The sequence below is a fragment of the Sturnira hondurensis genome, unplaced genomic scaffold (assembly GCF_014824575.4).
Source record: "Sturnira hondurensis isolate 20B ecotype Veracruz unplaced genomic scaffold, ASM1482457v3 Scaffold0013299, whole genome shotgun sequence".
NCBI classification, from domain to species: Eukaryota; Metazoa; Chordata; class Mammalia; order Chiroptera; family Phyllostomidae; genus Sturnira; species Sturnira hondurensis.
Genome location: NW_028085930.1, coordinates 3138656 through 3162893, shown reverse-complemented (window position 1 = coordinate 3162893; position 24238 = coordinate 3138656). Strand labels below are relative to the sequence as shown.

At 44.6% G+C, this 24238-nt stretch overlaps 2 pseudogenes; both read left to right on the top strand.

Moving 5' to 3' along the window:
• The first annotated feature begins 3702 nt into the window (after positions 1-3702).
• LOC118997502 (alpha-1,4-N-acetylglucosaminyltransferase-like) lies at positions 3703-15309 on the top strand (annotated as a pseudogene).
• Positions 15310-21562: 6253 nt separating this feature from the next.
• Positions 21563-23008, top strand: LOC118997501 (heterogeneous nuclear ribonucleoprotein M-like; annotated as a pseudogene).
• Positions 23009-24238: the final 1230 nt, after the last annotated feature.

The window sequence follows — 24238 nt, the reverse complement described above, 5'->3', positions numbered from 1 at the left end:
ACTGGCCCTGGCCTGGTTTTCTCCCCTCTGTGCTGCCTGTAACTACCTCTTATAAAAAGCGCCCCCCCACCCCGCCACTATGTGCCCCATATCTAGCCTATCCCTGGGCTACACTGACTTTCTGGGGGTGTTCCTCAGGAAGACTTGTTTAAACCACTGTGGCACCCAACCTGTGAAATTTGAAAATGCCATTCAAGAGCGGACCTAAAATTACAGTTTTCTCTTGCTGGCTCATGGCTTCATGTACCCAAGCACCTAACAACAAAGCATGGAAAACCCTATTCTTGCCAGAGGTGGAAGCACGCACATGTGGGACCAGGAGGCTCAAAAAGGAAGACACAGCCCTTCCTGCCTCCCTGGGTGAGAGGCTGCAAGAGCAGCAGAGGCTGTGAAACCCCATCAAGGATCTTGGAGGAAAAACTGAGCTTGGTACGCCACGCTCAGGTACCTGCAAAAAGCTCCCAAGGCCAAAAGCACAAACTCTCCTACTGTGGAGGCGGTATAAGTCTCTTGTCCCTCCAGTGGACCCCCTCAGGGAAATTTTTAAAAAACACTTTTTAAAACCTGGTTGTTGGAAAAATAAGTGCCTGTACAAACCACAGGAACTCCCACATTTTCCTCCTGTACTTAAACCACTTATCTATACTGGGGCCCACAGCCCTCCAAATTTCTGGGAGGAGTCAGTGATTCTTCTACCAAACTGCCTCAGTATAAGATGAACCCTACAAACATCAACTTGGGTTTCTAGCCTTAGAAGATCGTGCCCTAGAATTAAGATACTCTGAAGTCATCCCACTTATGTTAACCATATGGAAAGGCTTTCTCAGGTGAGGCCTGTTTCATTGAAGTTAACTTACCACTGTCTCACCTTCCCTTTTGCCTCTTTTTTTCCTTTTTATTTTTTAATTTTTAAAAAATATATTTTACTGATTATACCATTACAATTGTTCTATTGCCTCCTTCATTCCCCTCCAACCTGCACACCCCTCCCCCACCATTCCCCCCTTTAGTTTATGACGTGTCTCAAGTTCTCTAGATTCTATATTTTCCCTACTATTCTTGTCCTCCCCACTATCTATTTTCTACCCACTGTCTATGCTATTTTCTGTACCTTCTCCCCCCTTCTCCTCCTCCCACTCCCCTATTGTTAACCCTCCATGTGATCTCCATTTCTATGGTTCCACTCCTGATCTAGCTGTCCTCTTGGTTTGCTTTTGTTTTAGGTGTGGTTGTTAATAACTGTGAGTTTGCTGTCCTCTCACTGTTCATATTTTTCATCTTCTTTTTCTTAGATAAGTCCCTTTAACATTTCATATAATAAGGGCTTGGTGATGATGAACTCCTTGAATTTGATCTTATTTGAGAAGCACTTTATCTGCCCTTCCATTCTAAATGAAAGCTTTGCTGGATAAAGCAATCTTGGATGTAGGTCTTTGGATTTCATGACTTGGAATATTTCTTTCCAGCCCCTTCTTGCCTGTAAGATCTCTTTTGAGAAATCTGCTGACAGTCTGATGGGCACTCCTTTGTAGGTGACTGTCCCCTTATCTCTTGCTGCTTCTAGGATTCTCTCCTTCATTTTCCTCTTGGTTAATGTAATGATGATGTGCCTTGGTATGTTCCTTTTTGGGTCCAACTTCTTTGGGACTGTCTGAGCTTCCTGGATTTCCTGGAAGTCTATTTCCTTTGCCAGACTGGGGAAGTTCTCCTTTATTATTTGTTCAAATAAGTTTTCCACTTGTGGCTGTTTCTTTTCCCCTTCGGGTACCCCTATAATTTGGATGTTGGAATGTTTAAAGTTGTCCTGGAGGTTCCTAAGCCTCTCCTCATTTTTTTGAATTCTTGTTTCTTTATTCTTTTCTGGTTGGATGTTTCGTTCTTCCTTCTGGTCTATTCCATTGATTTGAGTCCCAGTTTCCTTTCCATCACTATTAGTTTCCTGTGGATTTACCTTCATTTCAATTAGTTTAGCCGTCATATGTTCCTCTAATTTGTGACTATAATCAGCCAGTTCTGTGAGCATCCTGATCACCAGTATTTTGAACTGTGCATCTGAGAGGTTCGATATTTCTTTTTCGCTTAGAGTTATCAGCTCTGGGGCTTTGAGTTCTTCTTGAGCCATATTTTGGACTGTTCGTGCCTGTTATGTATGAGGAGCGGAACCCTAGGTGTTCACCAGGGTGGGGCAACCCAGTTGCTGGGTTGTGATGCTGTATGTGGGGGCGGGGTCAAAGGAAAGCAATGTCCGTCCCCTTTGCCGCCTCTTGCTGCCACGGCCGCAGTCTGTCCAAAGGCTTGTGAATGTGCCCGCCTCCTTGTGCCCTCATTGGGTTCACCTGCTGGGGCCTGCGTGGTCTATCTCACTGCTCACTCCTCTGCTGGTTTATCTGTGTGCGAATGTGTGACCGAGGTCAGCCTGCCCTGCACCCTCACTGGGTCCGCGCTGCTACCCTGACTGCCTGCGCGCCTTTGTCGGGGGATCTTTCCTGCTTGTCCATGCTCCACTGCTGGCTCTGCCCCTCTTACTGGTCCCGGTTAAAGGGTTTTTTGTTGTTGGACTTCCATATAGTTCAATTTTCTGTTCTTTGGCTGCGTCTTTGTTTACTAAACCTTTGTTGTATTCAAGCTGGGTTGTGGGAGCAGGCACAGTGTTTCCACTTACGCCTCCATCTTGGCGGAAGTCCCCCCTTTTGTGTCTTGAAATTGGAAATAGTTCAAGATGAAATAATCCTGTCCTCAGATTAAGCCTGGATTATGGATGGCCAATGGAGTGGAAGAATACTGGATTTTAAATGAAGAGTTTTAATCTAGCAGATGGCAGCAATAGATGCTCAAGTTTAAATTTGTGTAACTGTAAGCAGCTCGGTTTTAATTTATGAGATAATTTCTTTTTCAGCTAAAAGGATTTGTCTGTCCTTTCTTCTTCTTCCTCTTCTTTTTTTGAAGGTTTTATTTATTTTCAGAGAGAAGAGAAGGGAGGGAGAGAGGGAGCGGAACATCAATTGGTTGCCTTTCACACATCCCCACCTGGGGACCTGGCCTGCAACCCAGGCATGTGCCCTGACCAGGAATCAGACTGGAATCAAACTGAACTTTCAGTTTGCAGGCAGGTGCTCAGTCCACTGAGCCACACCAGCCAGGGCTTCCCCTGCTCCCCGCCATCTTTTCTTCCTTCAATATTCTTTTTCTTTTTCTAGCACATTGTATAAAATTTTGTAGCTTTTTAATTTTTGTTTATTTATTTTTATTGAATCTATTGAGGTGACATTGGTTAATAACATTAACAGGTTTCAGGTATACAATTCTACAACACGTCATCTGTACACTGTATTGTGTGTCCACCACCCCAAGTCTCCTTCCATCATCATTTATCCCCACTTTACCTTCTTCTACCTCCCCTCTTCTTTTCCTTTCCTATCCTTTATCCTTCCCTTCCCTTCTGTTCCCTTCCCTTCCCCTTCCTTCCCCTCCCTTCCCTTCCTTTCCCTCCCTCCATCCCTCCTTCCCTCCCTTTGCTAACAAAGTTTTAAACTTTGAAGGAGAAATTTAACTTTGGGATGACAAGGACAAGCCTAAGGCATTTGGCCCTACCAAGCGAGAGCAGCTTTAGGTGGGGGTGGGGGGGCAAGTGAGTGTAGTAATGTTCTATTGATCCTGTTTGTTTTTTGGGGGCCAAAACAGACTTGGGTGCTGTCTCTGGGAATGAGTGCTGCAGAGACCCTGCAGGTAGGTCAGAGCGTTTGGATAGAGGTCCCACCCACCTGATGGAGGTGGAGGGGTTTGTAAATAACGGTGCTCACTGCATCTCCGACCCTGAAGAGTTCTGCAGTCCCCACGGAGCTCCTTGGTTCCCCAACCTCCTCTATACAATCTCTCACTTATTTGTTGTACAGAAACTGCTCTTGTGTAATGGGACCTCTGTACAGACTTTATATACTGGGGAGTTTTGGGAAGCTGGCTGGAGCTTACTACACCTGTGACACTGGCTTGCTGGGTTGGAGCATCTTCTGGGACGGAGGCCAGGTGTAGTGATGCTCAGTGGTCCTGCTTGTTCTCTTTGAAGGCAGAAGACTCTGAGCAATGTACCTATGAATGGGCTGTAGTGATCTTGCAGGTAGGCCAAAGCACTTGAATAGAGCACTGCCCACCTATTGAAGTGGAGGGGGATGTAAGCAGTGGTGCTCACCTCTCATCGGCTCCCAGGCCTGAATTCCCATGGCTCTGGTGGAGGCTTCCCAGTCTCCCAGTCTTCTTTACTTGTTCTCTTTCTCTTGTTTGTTCAGAAGCTGTTCATTCAGCCCTCAGTGGTCTCACATGAGTAACTGCTCTCCATGTGTGTGTATTTCAGTTTGCTCATGGGAGGGAGAAAGTACAGAGTCCTCCTATATTGCTGCCCTCTTAGATTTCTAAATGTTGCCACTTTGGAAATGAGCTTGTCCACTCTACCGAAAGACTGAGTGAGATGACTTGGGGCTGGTCCATGTGTCTTGCTTGTCTAGATCAATGGTGTCTGAGAACATGACTGAAAGACATCTGATCAAGGTGTAGAATGAACACATATCAAACCCTCTTTGTAAACTCCTCCAAAAACAGGTATGATACACAACACACAATCTTCATGAACCAATAATGAAGAATAAATCTTCAGAGCAAGCTGATGATGTGTATCCCAGGGGTAGAGGAACTGGGCATACATAGGCTGGGCTGCAAAGCTTATGTGGGATTGCAGATGAGTATACTGCATGCTTGGCAGGAGAGTGGCCCTATGCCCACTACATGAAGCTGGAGCTGGGGCTGGTTGCCTCATGTATCAGTGAATGGAGACTGACAACCCTCCAGAAATGTGCTGCTTGCTCATGGTGCAGAAAGAAAAAGGGACATCATTGTAAAAAATGGGAACTGGGCTGGTCCTGCACAGAACTGCAGCATCAGAAATTTTGTTTTCTGAGAGCAACATGTCAAACTCTGTAATGTAAGACCTAGTCTGGAATGTGCAAACTGGGAAGAATGTGCTAAGGCAGCTGCAAAAAGTTCCAACATGGAAGGATGTGTCCATGGAAAACACTCCCATATAGAATGAGCTTCTGAAAAAAAAATGATGAAGGACATGACAAAATTTATCATTAGGCATATATCAAAGACTCAGGAAACAAAGGAATTCATAACAAAAATATAGAAACAGTGGATAATTTGAAAATCTACTGACTCATGAAATATCTCTTACCTTCCCTTAAAATTTACCTAGTAGAGATTTTTTTCTTGCCTATTGATGCCTTTTTGGGGTTACTTCTGGGTGATAGAAGGCTCTTTAGTCACTATATATATATATATATACATATATATATATATATATATATGTGTATATATATATATATTTACTTTATTGCTGTTCAATTACAGTTGTCAGTATTTTCTCCCCACCACTCCCCCTGTTCCAGCTAAACCCACCTCCCTCCCTTGCTTCCACCTCCCCCTTGGTTTTATCCATGTATCCTTTATAGTAGTTCCTGAAAATCCTTCTACCCACTGTCCCCTTCCCTCTCCCCTCTGGCAATTGTTAGATTGTTCTTAATTTCAATGTCTCTGGTTATATTTTGTTTGCTTTTTCTCTGTTGATTAGGTTCCAGTTAAAGGTGAGATCATATGGTATTTGTCCCTCACAGCCTGGTTTAATTCACTTACCATAATGCTCTCCAGTTTCATTCATGCTGTAGCAAAAGGTAGAAGCTCCTTCTTTCTCCCTGCTGCATAGTATTCCATTGTGTAAATGTACCATAGATTTTTGATCCACTCATTTGCTGATGGGCACCTAGGCTGCTTTCAGCACTGGGCTATTATAAATTGTGCTTCTATGAACACTGGAGTTCAGAGATTCTTCTGAATTAGTGCTTGAGGATTATGAGCATATAATCCCAGCAGTGGAATTGCTGGATCAAAAGGCAGTTCCACTTTTAGTTTTCTGAGGAAATTCCACTACTGTTCCACAGTAGCTGCACCATCTGCGTTCTGACCAACAGTGCACTAGGGTTCCCTTTTTCTCCTTATTCTTTCCAGCACTTGTTTTTGTTGATTTGTTAATGATGGCCATTCCAACCAGTGTATCCCATTATTGTTTTGATTTACATCTCTCTGATGACTAGTGATATTGAGCATTTTTTTCACCTGTCTGTGGGGCCTCTGTATGTCTTGCTTGAAGAAGATTCTGTTTAGGTCTTTTGCCCATTTTTAAATTGGATTGTTTGTTTCTCTGGAGTGGAGTTGTGTCAGTTTTTTATTTTTATTTTTTGAATCTTTATGGGAGCTTTATTCAGATGGCTGGCAATCTGAGAAGACGGTGGGTTTGTGCCCTAGCAAATCCACTTATACTTTCTTTCCAAGCCAGTGTTTCTATAGCAAGGAATAAACAAGGTGTGGTGAGGGGTTTTGAAATTCAGGGAAAATTAGGTTAAAGAAAACTGCAGCACTCATGTCCTGGGCAGTTAGCTGTTCCCAGGGGCAGGTGGCTGTCTGTCTCTCCCTGGAACACAATGGTCCGGATGCCTCCACTTGTTCCCTAGGTGGTGAACTCTAGCGGTACCCCAGGAGGTCAGCTGTCTCTCCCAGGAGCCAGGATGGGCCTTATCTGTAGTTTCTGAAACAAAAGCTTTAACATATGCTTTACCTACTAGACTTATTAACTGTTTACCTGAAAATTTCCAACTCTTGAGTCCCTATCACTCCCCACCATTAGTATTAAACAATCTTATTTCTATGAGACCAGCTTCATATGGAAGAAATCATTTTTTGTTGGGCATGTAAGTTAGCATTGGACTGTTGCATGGGGGGTTTCAGGAATACACCTAATTGCAGACCCCATAAGGGGGCACATGGCATGCAACAACAAACTATGATACTGAAGAAAATGACAAGGATGAAAACAATAAATGCCTCTGGGAGACCAGTGATACTAGGCATCCAGGAGGTTAGTTTAGACAAGTCAATACTTACGGATCCCTCTTTCTGTTTTATATTGGATGCTACATCATTACTTGCTTTACTTTATGCTCTATGAGCTGTGAACTATCAGTTAGGTTAAAGCACAGAGTTCTTTAAATTCTTCACATCCATGGTTATGCCTTAAAAGAAGGTAGTCTATAGCTGCATGATTCTCCAATACTGCTTCTCTGACTTGTCCTTCTTCTTGACTAATGGCACTGATGGCTTGTGAGGTGCCATTCAAAGCTTTTGCCATAGCGCAGGCTAATCTGCTTATCTCTACTTTCAAAGAGGTTATCATGGCTGGCACTATAAATATGGTTAGGAAAACTTATTTGAACAAATAATAAAATAGAACTTCCCCAGCCTGGAAAAGGAAATAGACTTCCAGGAAATCCAGGAAGCTCAGACAGTCCCAAAGAAGTTGGACTCAAGAAGGAACACACCAAGGCATATCATAATTACATTAGCCAAGATTAAAATGAAGGAGAGAATTCTAGAAGCAGCAAGAGATAAGGGGACAGTCACCTACAAAGGAGTGCCCATCAGACTGTCAGCAGATTTCTCAAAAGAGATCTTACAGGCAAGAAGGGGCTGGAAAGAAGTATTCCAAGTCATGAAATCCAAAGACCTACATCCAAGACTGCTGTATCCAGCAAAGCTTTCATTTAGAATGGAAGGGAAGATGAAGTGCTTCTCAGATAAGATCAAATTAAAGGAATTCATCATCACCAAGCCCTTATTATATGAAATGTTAAAGGGACTTATCTAAGAAAAAGAAGATGAAAAATATGAACAGTGAACAGCAAACTCACAATTATTAACAACCACACCTAAAACAAAAGCAAACCAAGAGGACAGCTAGATCAGGAGTGGAACCATAGAAATGAAGAACACATGGAAGGTTAGCAACAGGGGAATGGGAGGAGGAGAAGGGGGGAGAAGATACAGAAAATAAGTAGCATAGATGGTAGGTAAAGAATAGATAGGGGGGAGGGCAAGAATAGTAGGGGAAATATAGAATCTAGAGAACTTGAGACATGTGGTCATAAACTAAAGGGGAGATGGTGGGCGAGGGGGTGCAGGGTGGAGGGGAATGAAGGTGGGGAATAGAACAACTGTAATGGTATAATCAATAAAATTAAAAAATATATGGTTAAAGACACACTCAGCAGGGCTAAAAAGGCATAAATCACTGTTACAATTGGGTGCAAGGGAGAGGTCCTTTCCAGCCTGGGTTAGGTGGAGTTTCTGAGCACAAACACCATTGCTCTTCCCAGAGAGCGTGACCCCCCCAAAACTCTTTGCTGGAACATAGGAATAGACCGTCATTCCACAGATCAGAAACCATCCTGTGGGCAGTTTAACATGAGCATAAGCATAACATAAGTCAGTGGTGGTGGTGGTGTGATTCCTTTTCACACCTGCTGGGAGCACAAAACAGTTTCTAGCACAGTTGACAAAAGTTGCACACACTCCAGCTCGGGCTCCATTAGTGACCTTCAAGGAAAGCACTTCCCTGTCCTTTATAGTTGCCATTGGTTGTCAATTATAAATATCAGAGTGGGTCGTTTTCTTTTTTTTAATTTTTAAAATTTTTTTTATCTTTAGAGAGAAAGGGAAGGAGAGAAGGAGAGAAATATCAATATATGGTTGCCTCTCAGGAGTCCCCTGCTGGGAACTGGCCTGCAACCCAGGCATGTGCCCTGACTGGGAATTAAACTGCGATCATGTGGTTCACAGGCCCGTGCTCAATCCACTGAGCTACACCAGCCAGGCTATCATTTTCTTTTTGATCTCAAACGGTATAATTTCTGAGGCTTTCCAAGGGAGTATAAACACCTGTAAGAAATGAAGTGAAAGTTTGCTCAACATAAGTTCCTCCTGCAAGACAAAAGTCAGAAATGTTCAAAACATTTTTTGCTAAACACACCCAGATATTTTCATCCCATTTGAATGCAATAAGCTGTCCATAACAAGGAATTAAACAAGAGGTAATGAAGACAACTTTCAGGTCTTCTTGAGGTTTGGCGGTCAATTGTTCCTCTAGTGTTTTCTATATCCTGGTGTGAATTGAATGTTTTATTCCCGATGGCTTTACCATGGTGGGTGTGGTGAGGATGTCCCAAGGTTCAGTCCACTTTTCCTCTAGTTGGCTTTCTGGAGGTGCTGTCATCCAAGTCTTGAGTAGCACCTTATCAGTAGGCTCAAAGGAATGCAGCAAACCTGTGGGGGAGAAGTCTTTAACACAGGCAAGGTCATTCATTACAGCTAAGGTCTGACTTGAATGTTGTACCTATTACTTTACCTTCACTTCTTGATCTGTATACATGTCTCCCACCCCAATCACAGCCTGGAATGGTCACCTGTACACAATTTCATAAGGACTCCACTGAATCCCACTTGGAGGAGCCATCTTTACCCTGAGCAGTGTAATAGGCAAAGCCTGATGCCAATGGGAATAAGTTTCTTGACAGAGCTTGGCTATGTTTTTCTTCAAGGTGTGACTCATTTTCTCTACCTTCCCAGAAGCCTGAGGTCTCCATGCCACTTGGAGTCTCCACTTGATTCCTAAACTTTTTCCTAACCTTCTGTGTAACTTCTGAAACAAAAACAGGTCCATTATCACTCTGGATGCTGCCAGGAAGGCCAAAGTGAGGGATTATTTCCTTCAGTAAGGCTTTCACTCCCTCAAGGATTTCTCCATTCTAGTAGGATAGGCTTCTGCCCATCCTGAAGAAGGTGTCACCAAGACTAACAAATATTCCCACTCTCAGACCCTTGGCATCTGAGTAAAGTCTATTTGCCAGTTCTCAAGTGGGCACTGTCCTTGGTATTGTGGAGATCTGTCCTGGGGTAGTTGTTCTGGCACACAACATATCTAGCAATTACTTTTCTTATGGCTTTAGAAATTCCAGGACCGGTGAGCCACAGTTTGACACAGGTGGTCAATGAGTCTCTTCCATTGTGTGGAAGTGTGTGGCCTCATGCAAGTGCTTTATGACTGGCTTTACTAAATGTTCAGGAATGCAGTATAACTCCTTTCTTGTCTTTTCCATCCACTCTTGGGACCTTCTTCATCCACACGCCAACCCTCAGCTTTCTCTTAGTCTGCAGTGGAATATTCAGGGTCAAATTGTAACAGAACAGGTACCAAAGTCATTATAAACATTTCTTTAGCAGCCTCTTTTTGCTGCCCCATCAGCCACGCTGTTTCCCCCATCCACTTCAGTGTCTCTTTCTGAAGCCCCAGGCAGTGCATAACTGCCACTTGTAAAGGTACCTGAATGGCCTCTAGTACTTTTGAAATTTCTGCTGCACGCTTATTCTCCTTTTTATTTGGAGGCTAACAGTTCTTTTTCCTTCCAGACAGAACTATGTGATTGCAAAATTAGGAAAGTTTCCCTGGAGTTGGTATACACGTTCACGCTCTTTGTGCACAATAGTTCCAGTGCCCTCTTCAGTGCAATCAGTTCAGTTTTCTGAGCAGGGGTTCCTGGCAGCAAGGCCTTGGCCTCCACTAATTCCTTCAAGAGCCACAGTTGCACATCCAGCTTCTCTGTTTCCTCTGTCCATGGAACTGCTTCCATCTGCATAAACAGTCCAGTCTGCTTCTTCTAGAGGATAGTCCTGTAAATCAATTCTGCTAGAATACTCTTCATCAGTTATTTCAGCACAGTCATGTATTAGCGTAGCCAAGTCAGGCTCCAGGGAAAAGAGAGGCAGGATTTAACTTACTTAGTTTTGAGGGAGTCATTGGGATTGTCAAGAAGAATGGCTTGGTACCTGCCCCTTCTTCCAGCAGTGAGACAAATTTTTCCCTGTTGCTCCAGCAGGCTCAACACTTGCTGGGGTGCAAAACTGGTCCAGGCTGTCCCAAGGAAAACTTTCCAGCTTCCTGTAAGAGCTTGCAGGTGGCTGCCAGAGCTTTCAGGCAGGCTGGCCACCCCTGGACAGTGTGATCTAGTTTCCTTGACAAGTGTGTGATGGGCTGTGAAATGTCACTAAGTATTTGGATGAGGAATCCTAGGGCAATGCCCTGTCTCCCATGCACTTACAGTTGAAAGAGCTTCAGTAGTTTTGGAAGCACCAAGGCCAGTGCAGAAGTGAGGTGCACCTTCAGGGACTCAAAGGCCTGAGTGCACTGCCTTGCCCAGTCTACAGGGCTATATTCGGGTCCCTTCCAAGTTTCATACAATGCTTTAGCAATGAGCCCAAAGTTTGGAATCCAAAGCAGCAGTTTCTTGCCATCCCCAGGAATCTCCTTAACTGTTTCCTGGTATTGGGAGGGGTCCTTGTTGCACTGCCTGCACTATATTCAGACTTTTCTGCTTAGGGATACTTTTCTTCATTCCCTGAAGGAGGCATATCCTATAATGCTCTGAGTGAGGAAGACCATTCCCATGAGATTCCCAGTTGGGCTCAGTTAGAGGTATTGCCCTGGGTGGGCTGAGAGCCCCATCTGGATTTTCTTGGTGCAATTCTGAGCCTCTTCATTTCCCTTATCCAACACCAGCCTCTGCTCATGCCCCATAAGTAAAGGATTTTATAAGGCTTGTATGTCTGCCCAATTGTAATGATGGTTTGCAAAATCTGACTCAAACAAATCAGTGATTTTAGTAGGATCATCCCTATGAGAAGGGTTTGAGTTTTCCTAGCTTAACAGATCCGATGTAGAAAATGGAGTAAGTGCCCAGTAACACCCAGCAGGCTGGCCCTCTGGCCCTACTCACACTGGAAGTCTCCACAAAGGATATTGCTCTGCCCAGGTAGGGGCTTTTCCTCCACTGAATTTGGTTCCCTGATGGGTTCAAGACTGTGACTGAATTCTTTATGTATTTTGGAGATCAAACCCTTGTACAAGGTGTCATTTTTCCCATACAATTGGTTCCCTTTTCATTTTGCTGATTTTTTCTTTAGTTGTGCAGAAGCTTTTTATTTTGATGAAGTCCTGTTTGTTTATTCTTTCCTTTATTTCTTTTGCTCTAGGCAACATAGCAGTGAAACTATTGCTCCATGGAATATCTGAGATTTTCCTGCTTGTGTTGTCCTCTAGGACTTTTATGGTGTTGTGACTTATATTTAACTCTTTTATCCATCTTGAGTTTATTTTTGTGCATGATATAAATTGGTGGTTGAGTTTCATTTTTTCATCTTTTTTTTTGCATGGAGCTGTCCACATCTCCCAACACCATTTGTTGAAGAGGCTATTTTCACTCCATTTTACACTTCTGCCCCCTTTGTCAAATATTGATTGACCAGAGACTTGAGTTTATTTCTGGTGTTTCTATTCTGTTCCATTGATCTATGTGTTTGTTCTTGTGCCAGTAGCAGACTGTTTTGATTAGTGTGGCTTGTAATATAGTTTGATATCAGGTATTGTGATCCCTCCTTTGTCCTTCTTTCTCAAAATTGTTGCAGCTATTCGGGTCATTCATGGTTCCATATAAATTTTTGAACAGTTTGTTCTATATCTGTGAAATATATCATTGGTATTTTGACAGGGATTGTGTTGACTCTGTAGGTTGCTTTGGGCAGTATGGACATTCTGATAATGTTAGTTCTTCCAGTCCATGAACACGGTATATGTTTCCATTTGTTTGTGTCTTCCTAAATTTCTTTCCTCAGCATTGTGTAGTTTTCCAAGTACAGGACTTTTACCTCCTTAGTTAGATTTATTCCGAGGTACTTAATTTTTTTGTTGTTGTTGCTATATCAAACGGAATCTTTTTCCTGGTTTCTGTTTCTGATATTTCATTGTGGGTGTACAAAAATGCTTTTGACTTCTGAATTGGTCCTGAGAGGAGGTTAGTGTGGCTTCCATTTACTTTTTTGCCAACTTGCCTCTGAAGGCTCATTTGGCTTTTAAAAAAATTATATGTATGGGGGTGGCATTGATAAAGGAATTTCCAGTGTACATTTCTATGGCACTAGGTCTGTATATTGCACGGTGTGCCCCCCACCTACAGTCAAACCATCTTCCATCACCATATATCAGGCTCCCTCCACGTCTCACACCCTTCACTCTGGCCACCACCACGTTCTTGTCAAAGCCAAGAGTTGCTGTTTAATCAACATATTTCAGTTTAGAAAAATCTATTTTGTTTTCCTGGATTCAGAGTTTAAGATTTATTTGGGAGCACTGCCAATTATTATGAGTTATTTTTATTCTTTTAAAAAGTAGCCCTGGCTGGTGTAGCTCAGTGGATGGAGCACAGGCCTGTGAATTAGAGGATTGCGGTTCAATTCCCAGTCAGGGCACATGCCTGGGTTGCAGGCCAGTTCCCTGCAGGCCAACTCCCAGCAGGGGATGCATGAAAGGCAACCATACATTGATGTTTCTCTCCCTATCTCCTTCCCTTCCCCTCTAAAGATAAATAAATAAAATCTTTAAAAAAATAAAATAAAAAGTATTTTCCATGTTGCTCACCTTGTAGCACTTGTGGTCATCCAGCTTTTCCCACCCCGCATCCAATCTATCAAAATCAGATGGCTTGCTCTTTGCCATGTGTGCAGGACCTGAGCACTTCTCTCACCTCCTCCACTATCGTCCTCCTTCACCCTCACCTCTTGCTGGATTATTTCAACAGTCTCTTAACTTGGCCCTTTGCTTCTTCCCTTGCTTTCCCCAAACCCCCACCCCTGTCTGTTTTCCACAGAGCAATCTGTGGGGCCCTTTGAAGACCAATTCAGATCACATCCCTCTTTTCCTCCAGACCTCCCAAATGAGTTCAGTCTTTACCCAGCCCACATAGTCTTTACCCACCCTCCTTCTCTACCCGTGGCCCCTCTGATCTCATCTCCTACCCCTCTTCCCTCACTAGTCTGCTTTGGCCACAGTGCCTTCCTCCCACTCCTGCCTTAGGGCCCTCGCACTAGCCCTTCCCTCTAGAACCTCCTCAGAGGTGTCAGCACAGTTCAACTACCCACTTCCTTCCGGTTTCTGCTGGAACCCAAGTACGACTGTGTTCCACCCTACCCCCTTCATAGCCCCCTCACCCAGCTTTTTTTCTTCACAGTCCTTATGAACACCCAACATATCATATGTTTCTTCATTTATTGTCTGTCTCCTCCCAGTAGAGATTTTTGTCTCTGTTCACGTGTATCTTTAGCAGCTGTCACAGAGTTTCACACATAGTAAGTAGGGCCTTGTTTAATATTAAAGGAATTAATTAGTGAATGAAAACATACATGCATGCATGCATTTTTGCCAATTTTTCAAATAGCATACATGTTGATTTTTAAAGTAGTTTTATACTTTATCTTTTCCTCTGTCAGGCTTTAGCACTTTTATGACTTCAAAAAATTCTTCCTCCATGGTTTCATATTTGTGGAAACTGTACTATCCATTGAAATTGACTCAGAGTTCATTGTGACATCCTTTTTGGGTTTCTACTTTACCTGTTCACTGCTTTCATTTTTTTTTTTAAACAATGTCATGAAATCCTTAACCACTAAAGTCTTCCCAAGGATACTGATTGCTGTTAACTCTTTACTTAAAGTCAACTTTCGGGGTGTAAGGGGTAAGTTTGGTAAATTCTCAAAATCGGGCTTTTGACCAATAGAGATTTTGGAAACTGGCTTGCTGGGCCCTCCCAAGCCCCCAGACCCTGGCTTCCTGCTGTGACTCCTGGGGGGTGGGAGGGCCCTTCCCTGCTGCTGGGGGCTGATTCACACCTGCTCCTGCAGATCAACGCCAGTGCACAGAGAAACTAGCTGCACAGTCAGCTCAGATGCTTCCTGCCTGGCCATCATCTGGAGGTATGGGGGCATCTGCATGCTCACCGATGTCATCTCCCAAACCAGAGGAGAACTTTTTTGCTGCACAGGCTTCTCAGTACGCTAGTAATGGCATGTTTGGATTCTTCCCTTGCCACACCTTCTTGTGGGAGTGCATTAAGAACTTTGTTGAACACTACAACTCTCACATTTGGGGCAACCAGGGACCTGATTTGATGACAAGGATGTTGAGACTCTGGTGCAAACCTAAAAACTTCCAGGGGATGAGCGACCTAAGCTGTTCAAACTTGTCATTTCTCCACCCCCAAAGACTATCCCATCTCCTATCCAGAGTGGAGGTGCTACTATGAAGTGTGGGACACAGACCCTAGCTTCAACGACCCCTACACCCTGCATCTGTGGAACTACATGAATCAGGAAGGGAGGGGCATAGTTAGAGGTATCAACATGCTTGCACAGAATCTCTGCCACAGGCACCGTCCCAGGACCTACAGGGACCTGGTTCAAGGCCCAGAGGGCTTGGTGACTGGGGAGTTGGGTACAGGGAACAAGAAAAGCCAACACTGGTTCACTGCTGCTACATCAGGAAACTAAGCACTGCCTGGGGAGCCACGCTTTCCCTTGATTGCCACTTTCCCCTGGGGTGTGGGGCCTTACCCACAGGTCAGCTGTGATTAGTCTCTCATCTGAAATAGACAAGTCCCAGAGACCTTTGGCCTGATTCTGTGTCAGGCTCTGACCCTGGTGACACTGAATTGTGTGTGTGTACTATGGCAGAGGTGGCATTGCTGAGGGTGACAGCTTCCCAGGGCAACGTGATCTAGTCCTCTATCAACTCTTGATCTCCTGGGGACGTGGAACATAGCCTGGCACACAGTAGCACTCCAGAATTCTTGAGCGTAGTGCATGGCAGGTCTGTGTCAGCTGAGGCTGGAGTCTTTCTCTTTGGCCTCACCAACAAGGAGGACTGGGGTGCATATCAAGTCCCTTTTCTCACAACAGCCCTGCAAAAGCAGGCACCGCATTCACACATGGGAACATTGAGGCTGGTGGAGATGGCAAACACAAACAGGCACCCTCACAGCTACTTTCTGCACACTTCAGGAATATGTTGGGAAGACAGCTGGAAAGCAAAGGCTTCCCACACATTTCCCACTGGACTGAACTTGGAGGACACTCCCTGACTGCCAGAACCTGGGCTAAGCATAGACATGTTTTAGAAACTTTGGTTCTCAGAATGATCCTGCTCAACAGAGTTTATTTTTCCCACTTTAGAGAGAGGTTAAGAGATTTTCCCAGGGTTGCACAGCTTGGGAATGTGGAATATAAATGAATCTTTGACTCCAGAGGCCAGGTTCTTTTGTGCCCTGCAGTGAGCAGGAGTCGTCCCTGGAGAGAAAAGCATGCCCTGACCCAGAGAGGAGGAGAAACAAGATGCCCCATCAGGGCAAATGCCCACAGACCTTCCTACTTGGTCCTCATCCCTGTGCCACCACTTGTTTAAAAAACGTTTTAAAAATTGTAGTAAAATGTACACACCATAATGCTTGCCATTTAAAGCATTTTAAAGTGTGTAATTCAGTGGTATTAAGTACATTCACATTGTTGTGCAAACAACAGCACTATCTACCTCTAAACTAGAACTTTTCCATCATCCCAAAGTGAAATTCTTTGTCATTGAACACTCCCTACCCACCTGCTCTGAGCCCTGGTAACCACTATTGTAGTTTCCCGAATATCTCTATGGATTTGACTATTTTAGGTATGATGTATAAGTGATATCATGTTATATTTGTCTATTTGTGTCTGGCTCATTTCACTTAGCATAATATTTTCAAGGTTCACATAACATGCATCAGAATTCCATTCCTTTTTAAAGCTAAATAATATTCTTTTGTATGTATCTACCACATTTTTTGCTCTGTTCATATGTTGATGGACACTTGGGTTGCTTTCACCTTTTGGCTATTGTGAATAATGCTGTTATAAACTTGTATGTGCAACAGAGGGCCCAGAGACATATGAAAAGATGCTCTGCATCAGTAACCATCAGAGAGATGCAAATGAAAAGCACAATGAGATACCACCTTATACCCTTAGAATGGCCATCATAAACACATCAACAAACAAATTCTGGAGAGGATGCGGAGAAAAGGGAACCCTAGTGCACTGTTGGTGGGAATGCAGACTGGTGCAGTTACAGTGGAAAACAGTATGGAATTTCCCCAGAAAACTAAAAGTAGAACTGCCTTTTGATCCAGCAATTGCACTGCTGGGATCATTACCTAAGAACCCTGAAACACCAATGCAAAAAAACCTATGCACCCCAATGTTCATAGCAGCACTATTTACAATAGCCAAGTGCTGGAAGCAACCTAAGTGCCCATCAGCAAATAAGTGGACGAAAAAACTGTGGTACATTTACACAAAGGAATTCTACACAGCAGAGAGAAAGAAGGAATTCCTACCTTTTGCTACAGCATGGATAGAACTGGAGAGCATTATACTAAGTGAAATAAGCTAGGCAGTGAAAGACAAATACCACATGATCTCACCTTTAACTGGAACCTAATCAACAGAAGAAAAAAGCAAACAAAATACAACCAGAGACATTGAAATTAAGAACAATCTAACAATAGCCAGAGGGGAGGAGGGAAGGGACAGCAGGGAGAAGGGTTTTCAGGAACTACTGTAAAAGACACATGGACAAAACCAAGGGGGTGGGGAATAGAAGCAAGGGAGGGAGGTGGGTTTGGCTGGGGTGGGGTGGGTAGGGGTAGGAAGAAAATGCAGACAAATGTAATTGAACAATAAAGTAATAAAAAAACCCAAACTTGTATGTGCAAATACCAGAGTTTCTGCTTTCAATGCTTTTGAATACACAGCCAGAAAGGGACCTGCTGGACCCTATGGCAATGCTGTGTTTAATTTTTCAGGAATCGCCGTTCTATTTTCCACAGCAGCTGTACCAGCTTTTACTCCCATCAGCAATGCATGGGCTTCCGATGTCTCCCCACCCTTGCAACATGTGTTCCCAAGGGATTTTGCTTTGACTGCCCCCAAGATACAGAGTTTGGCAGATTGAGGCTTCGGTGGGAGAAAGGCCTTAAAAAATTCCTAGAAATGTGAGTCTCAGTAAAACCAAGGCTGGCTATGAGATGGGATCAAGGACTGGTACTAGAGAGACAGAGCTCTTTGGTCCTGGGCTTCACAGCTAGATGCACAGGACAAGCCAGCATGTTAGGGAAGGGGTATAATGGACATGAGACCAAGCCTGGGGCTCACCCCAAAGACTAGAGTGGGGCCAGACCAGGAAGGTCCCTTTAGTTTTGGACTGGTGGCCTGGGATGTCTGCTCAAGATTCTGCAGGGTTTTGTACCCCTGCTTTTGTGCCATTCACATGGATCCTGGATTTTCCTAAGGGATTAAACGTGGCTTCCCTCCTTTCACCTCCTATCAGATCTAAAAATAGCTCTGGTTGCTCCCCAGAGCAATGAGGGGAGAGGCTCTACCTCTCATAGTGGGGTGGGATGCCTGCCTGGGGAGAGTGATTCCATGGACATCTCAGGCATGAAGCTACTGATGCTGAGAAGTTCTCTTGTCCCTGTTCCGTTGGCAGCAGTGAGGTGGCCCACAGCTCTGTTTCCACCCTCAACACTAGGCGGTTTCTGAGGGTGAGGAAGCATCCCCACCTGGAGCAGCCAGGTAGAGCCAAGTGGATTCTGGCAACGGCCTGGGGCAGTCGGAAGCTATTGGGTGCCATTGAGCTATTGAGCACAGCTGAGTGAGCCGGGAGGCAGGCAGGGTCAGGCTGAGCTGGGGAGCCAGTAGATGGGGAACTCTGCCCACTCTCTTGGTTCCTGAAACAGGTGAGCCAGGCAATTTAAGAAAGCTGCCAGGAATTAGGCCCTGGGTACAGATGGGGAGCATCTATGCAGTTCCAGTAATCCGTGCTGCCAGTGGCTGGAGGCTAAACATTAGCAGCTCCAGAAGCCCCTGAGGGCTACAGATTGATCTTTAAGAATCAGCCAGAATTTAATTGAAAAATCCACTGTTTCTTGAGTTTTATAGAAGTTGGTGGACAGGTTTTAAAGAACTGCAAAGTCTCCCAGGAATTGTTTCCCAGAGGGATTTCTGCCTTGTGCGGTGGTGAACCTCCCTCACTGGGAATGTGTGAAGCAAGGGTTCCCTTCCTCGGCTGTGAATTGCCCCAGGTAGAAACAATCTCTTGAACAAGGCAGCGAATTTTGAAATGCCAGCTTAAATACCATTCTTTTGGGTCCCACTAATTCATGGCACTGGTCTGGGATTAGGATGTTTCTTGAGACCCATCAACGTATCAAGAGATGGTTGACAAAGCTTCAGATTTTTAAATGACAGTCATTTCTGCCTGTGTTCCTCTTCCCAGATGTGGGAGAAGCAGTCCCCTGCTCATTTCCTGTGGAGAAACTAAGTGTTCTATCCCCTCCCCCACAGGGAATGTGGTTTCCAGGTAACCAGAAACATTCTCATTTCACTTTGTCTTCTGGACTCAGCTGTGAAGTTGAGTCTGTGGAGATCCAGGGAGAATTGAAGGTCTCCAGCACTTATCGTATTGTGATTTGCTGTAAACTTTCAGTCTCTGTAGTCTGGGAAGAAGCCTCAGGTACTGTAATTTCTATAATGAGAAATAATTTACCTATCATCACCATCATCATTGGGAGGTAGTTTGGCATACTCCAAAAGCTTCAGAGTCAAACAGAACTTGAAGGCTGGCTTTGTTACGTAGTCACTGAGTGATTTAGGGCTGGTCTGTGAGCCTTTTCAGCCTCAGTTTTTACACTTTTCAGTTGAGGCAAATGACAGCTACATACAAGGCTGTGGGATGGCTAGAAGCAGCACTCTGAAAGGCTGGCATAGTGCCTGGCACATAAGTATGTAATAAATGATGGTTGCAGCCATCATCATAATCCTCAATCCCCACGGTTTTGCTCACCCTTTGATGTCAGAGCCTTAAGACAACTGAGAATTGGACTGTAGGGATTTCAGTGGAAGACAAGAATGAGAATTTGGGTGTTAGTAAAACCTTGTGAACTAGGACCACTAATTCAGAATCCTGTATAACTGGGAGTGGGGCTGCCACCATCAGTTTTAGAGAGTAGACTCAGAGTGTCAACGTGAGGGATTTAGAGCTGCTCGGGAGGCAGGCTACAACCCTGTGCTCACATCTTGGCAGTGAGTGTGGGCACTGTGGCTTCTCACTGGTGATTCTGAATCCACCCACAAGGGCTCCTGAGCTTTCACTAGTGGGCAGTTTGATTAAGCTATGGACACAGATGATCAACAAATCAATAATTACTAAGTGTGAATAGCGTTTGACCCTGAGGAGCCCAAATTAAGGATTTCTAACTCTGTTCTTATTTTTTCTCTTATTTTTAATTCTTGCTGGTCCATAGTCTCATTTCTCTAAGACCCTGAGAATGTAGAATTTTGAGGCAGATAATCTAAGATTTTGACAATTTTGTTTTAGTTTAATAGCAATCTGGGTTGCAGGCAATATGCCAGGGGCTAGAGTCCAACAGATGTGAATAAGCAAGGTTCAGCCCTTGTGGCCTCACAGCTGGAGGAGTTGGAGGTGGGGCTGGGGGAGAAATGAGACAGAAATACCTGCTGTGGCTCTTCTTGGTTCTTCCACAGCACCCTGCCCTAGCTCCTACGCTGACACCACTCTGTACAGCAATTTCTGTGTGGTTTTCCGTCTTCCTGGAGAACAAACTCTGGAGCCAGACAGCATCACTTACTAGTGGTGTGGTTGCGGGAAAGCCATCTGCCTTCTTTGTCTTTCTCTCAGTTTCTTCATCAGTGTCCTGGGTTGTTGAGAGAATTAAATGGGATCAACCTATAAAGCTTTATATCTGTGTGTGGAGTACACAGATCTAGGTCTGCTATTTCTGTTAACAATGGCTGGGCCTGTTTATTAGGTTCCCATCAATCGTCACTATCAATCATGTTATCTGGCACTTTGTCAGGGCTCAGGACTCATTTGTTGATGGGATGGATGGTGACCCTGAAGAGCCACCCCGGCACACACCAGGATGCGATGAGGGCGACCCAAGGAGAGCATGCTCTGTGCTCTGAGAGACCGGGTCACAGTAGGAATTTCTGACAGTGGGCCTGGGAGGGATTTATGGTGGCGATCACATATGAGGAAGACCTTGAAGCACACACTCACCATCAGCGGGGGGGCAGAAGGATGTGGAGAGGACCACCTACACCAAGAGGCAGCCCCGCTGAGTGGCCAGGAGCTCAGAGTCTATAACCAGGCTGACTGGGTTTGCGTCCTGCCTTTTGCCTGTAGGGCAAGCTTCTTCCTTCTGTGTGGCTTAGACAATAATCTCCATCTTCCATGGCTGTTGAGAAATGACATGATATTCCTGATAAGCTTTAAAAACAGTGCCTATAAACGAACTGCCCAGAGCTAAGAAAGCCTAGGCAGCGATACAAAGCCCAGACGGGAAGAAAATGGTGGCAGGGTTCTGAGCGCGACCAAGGGGGCAGCGACGGAACTCAAAATGGAGGCTGAGAGCGGCACGCGTAGTGCGCCTGCGCCAACGGGGCTTCCGCCGGAAAGGTGAAAGAGAGTGACCGCCAGCTCTGGAGGAGAAGAGGAAGGAGGAAAAAAATGCAAACGGTGGCAGTTGCTTTGAATCACATGCCAACCTGACCAGAAGACCCAGAACCTTGAGTAGGAGCATACCTTTTGATGTGAAATGGCAGTCACTTAAAGAGAAGTGGTTGGTGTGGCAACGTGGAGCTCTTAATGGGCACTGAAGGAACATCACCTGGATAGGCGCTTGTTGGATTCAAGATGGAAGAGAGCATGAAAGAAGTTGCCAAAATGCTGAACAAGCCCAGTCTGAGTGGAGGACAACTGAAAACAAAAGAAGTTCCCCAGGGCAAACAGGTCAGGAGAGTAGTGCAGAAGGCTGGAAGGCTTGGAAGCAAACTGTGTGCAGCAAATCTGGGTTATGAAGTTGGCTGGTAAGTGAAGGAAGTTTTTAGTATGGCTAGTGTGGTACTCCTGGCAGACGTTCTAAAGATAAAGATGGAAAAAGTCATGGAATAGACATTGTTACTTTTGAATGGTCCACTGAAGCTGTGCAATCTAAATGTATTTTTAAAGACCAACTGTTATTTTGATAGACCAATGCACGTGAAATGGATAAGAGGGCCCTACCAAAGAAAGATTTTTTTCCTTCCTGCCTGTCCATAGCAACTTCCCATGGACTTGGTGGTTAGGATGAAGAGGGTGGCCTGTCAGTGCCAATCACCTGAATAAAGGCATTGGCATGGGAAACATAGGACCTGGAGGAATGGGAGTGGGAGGCATAGGATTTGGAATAAATAGGAGCGACCCTTGGTGGAGCTATGGAAAATATGGGTTACTTCATCTGGGATCAACATGGGCAGCATAAACAAAATCCCAAGTAATGCACTGAAGAGAGGAGAGATCATTGCAAAGCAAGGAGGAGATTGGGCTCAGCATTGACTGCATTGGGGGTGTCACTATGGAGGGCATGGACACATGCATGGGCTATGGTATGGATCGCATGGGCTCTGAGATCCAGTGCATGAACCTGGTCATGGACCATATGGTTTCTGGCATTGAGCGCATAGCTCATCCATTGACCTTGTAGGCCACCCAGACCATGAGTATGTGGGCTTGAGCATGAAGCACATGGGTCCTGTGTGGGATCACATGGCCACCAGCTTGGAGCAGGTAGATACCAACCACCTGGAGTGCATGGGCCTGGAGCATGTGGGTGCCCATAGATTGGAGTGCAGGGTTCTCACCATAAGCCTGGCCCTGAATGCTGGCATTGAATACATGGGCTTGGCCATGGTTAGTGGTGGTAGTACCAGCTTTGACCATGCCATCAAGATGGAGCATGGCAATGTTGGAGGAAGCTTCACAGGTTCCTTTGGTGGAGCTGGAGGCCATGTTTCCTGGGTGGCCAGGAGGCCTGCCAAATATTTGTGAGAAGTCTCCCATATATTTGTGAGAAGTCTCCCATTTCATTGTGCATGGAAGATGCTAAAAGACAAATTGAATGAATGTGGCCATGTGTTATATGCCAACATCAACATGGAGAATGTGAAGTCCAAGGGATGCCATGTGATTAAGTTTGAGTCACCAGAGGTGACTGAACAAGCCTGGTGGATTATGAATGGGATGAAGTCGAATGGCCAAGTGACTGATGTTCAAATTGATAGAAATGCCTTACTGGTTGCCTTTTTAAAACATCAATACTAGACCTCTGAATTGGTATTTTTTGGCACCCATTTTATTTTGTTGGTGGATGTATGAAGATATTTAAAAAATTCAGTTGTTTGTTGGGGTAATTTGAATTACTTTTTAAATCACTGAGGTTCCATTTGACTGTTTGCACTGAGATTGCAATATGTGCAATTTTTTTGGAAGTTGTGGCATCTTGTTCTACCAAGTCCAGGGAAGTGGCATTAAATGCAGGAAAAGTGCCAGGTATAAGGGAAACCACAGTACAAGCTTGATGATAAATGGCAACTGATTCTGTCTTCATGTCCAAGATACAGTCAGGCAGCAGTTCTCCAAGTGTGGCCCCTGGACCAGCAGATCCAGCTGGGACCTGGTGAGAAATACAGATCTTCAGACTTATTAATTCAGAAGCACTTGTTGATGTTGAATATGACTTTGTTAAGAAATACCAGTTCCTGAAAAAAAAAGGTAGACAGCAAGTATTATGGTAAGTGGGAGATGTAGCTAGGAAGGTGGTCTGGAAAGAGTTGCAAGCAATCTGTGACTGTCTCCTTAAGGAATTTGGAATTCACCCATGAGCAACCCATAAAAATCCATGTGGATGAAGCTCAGTGGTGGATGCCTCTTTGAAACAGGCATGTATTCCCATTTTGCCACAGTGACTAGCATTCCCTGTCCCAACACTCTCTACTGCAGTGGTTCTGAATTAATAAGTCTGGAGATCTGTATTTCTGGCCAGGTCCCACTGAATCTGGTGCTTAATGGTACCTTGCACATCAAAATGGAGAATCAGTTGCTATTTACCATCAAATATTTGCTGTGGTTTCTCTTACACCTGGCATGTTTCCTGCATTTAATGCTACCTTCCTGGGCCTGGTAGAATTTGGATCTGCGATTTGTGGTACAGTCAGTATTGGAAAATTTGTTCTAATGGTCCTAAGAGACAGGTTGACCAACAAGAAAGAGATTTGGGAGTGTCTGTGTACTTACAACAGGCCTATGGTAGCTGAAGCTGTGAGTAGTGTGAGCTCATCCCCAGAGAGACAGTGTAGGGAGAGATGAGTGTGGGTGAACAGCAGAATATGACAAAGGACATTGGGACATTCAGTCTTAAAGGAGGAGTGAAAGGGTAGTAACTGTATAACTAGCTGGAAGCAGCAAGGTGGGAGGAGAGGTGAAAGACCTGGTGATGGAGTGTTCTAGGCCTTACTGTTAAAGAGAAAATTGTGAGCAGACATTTGAAGAATA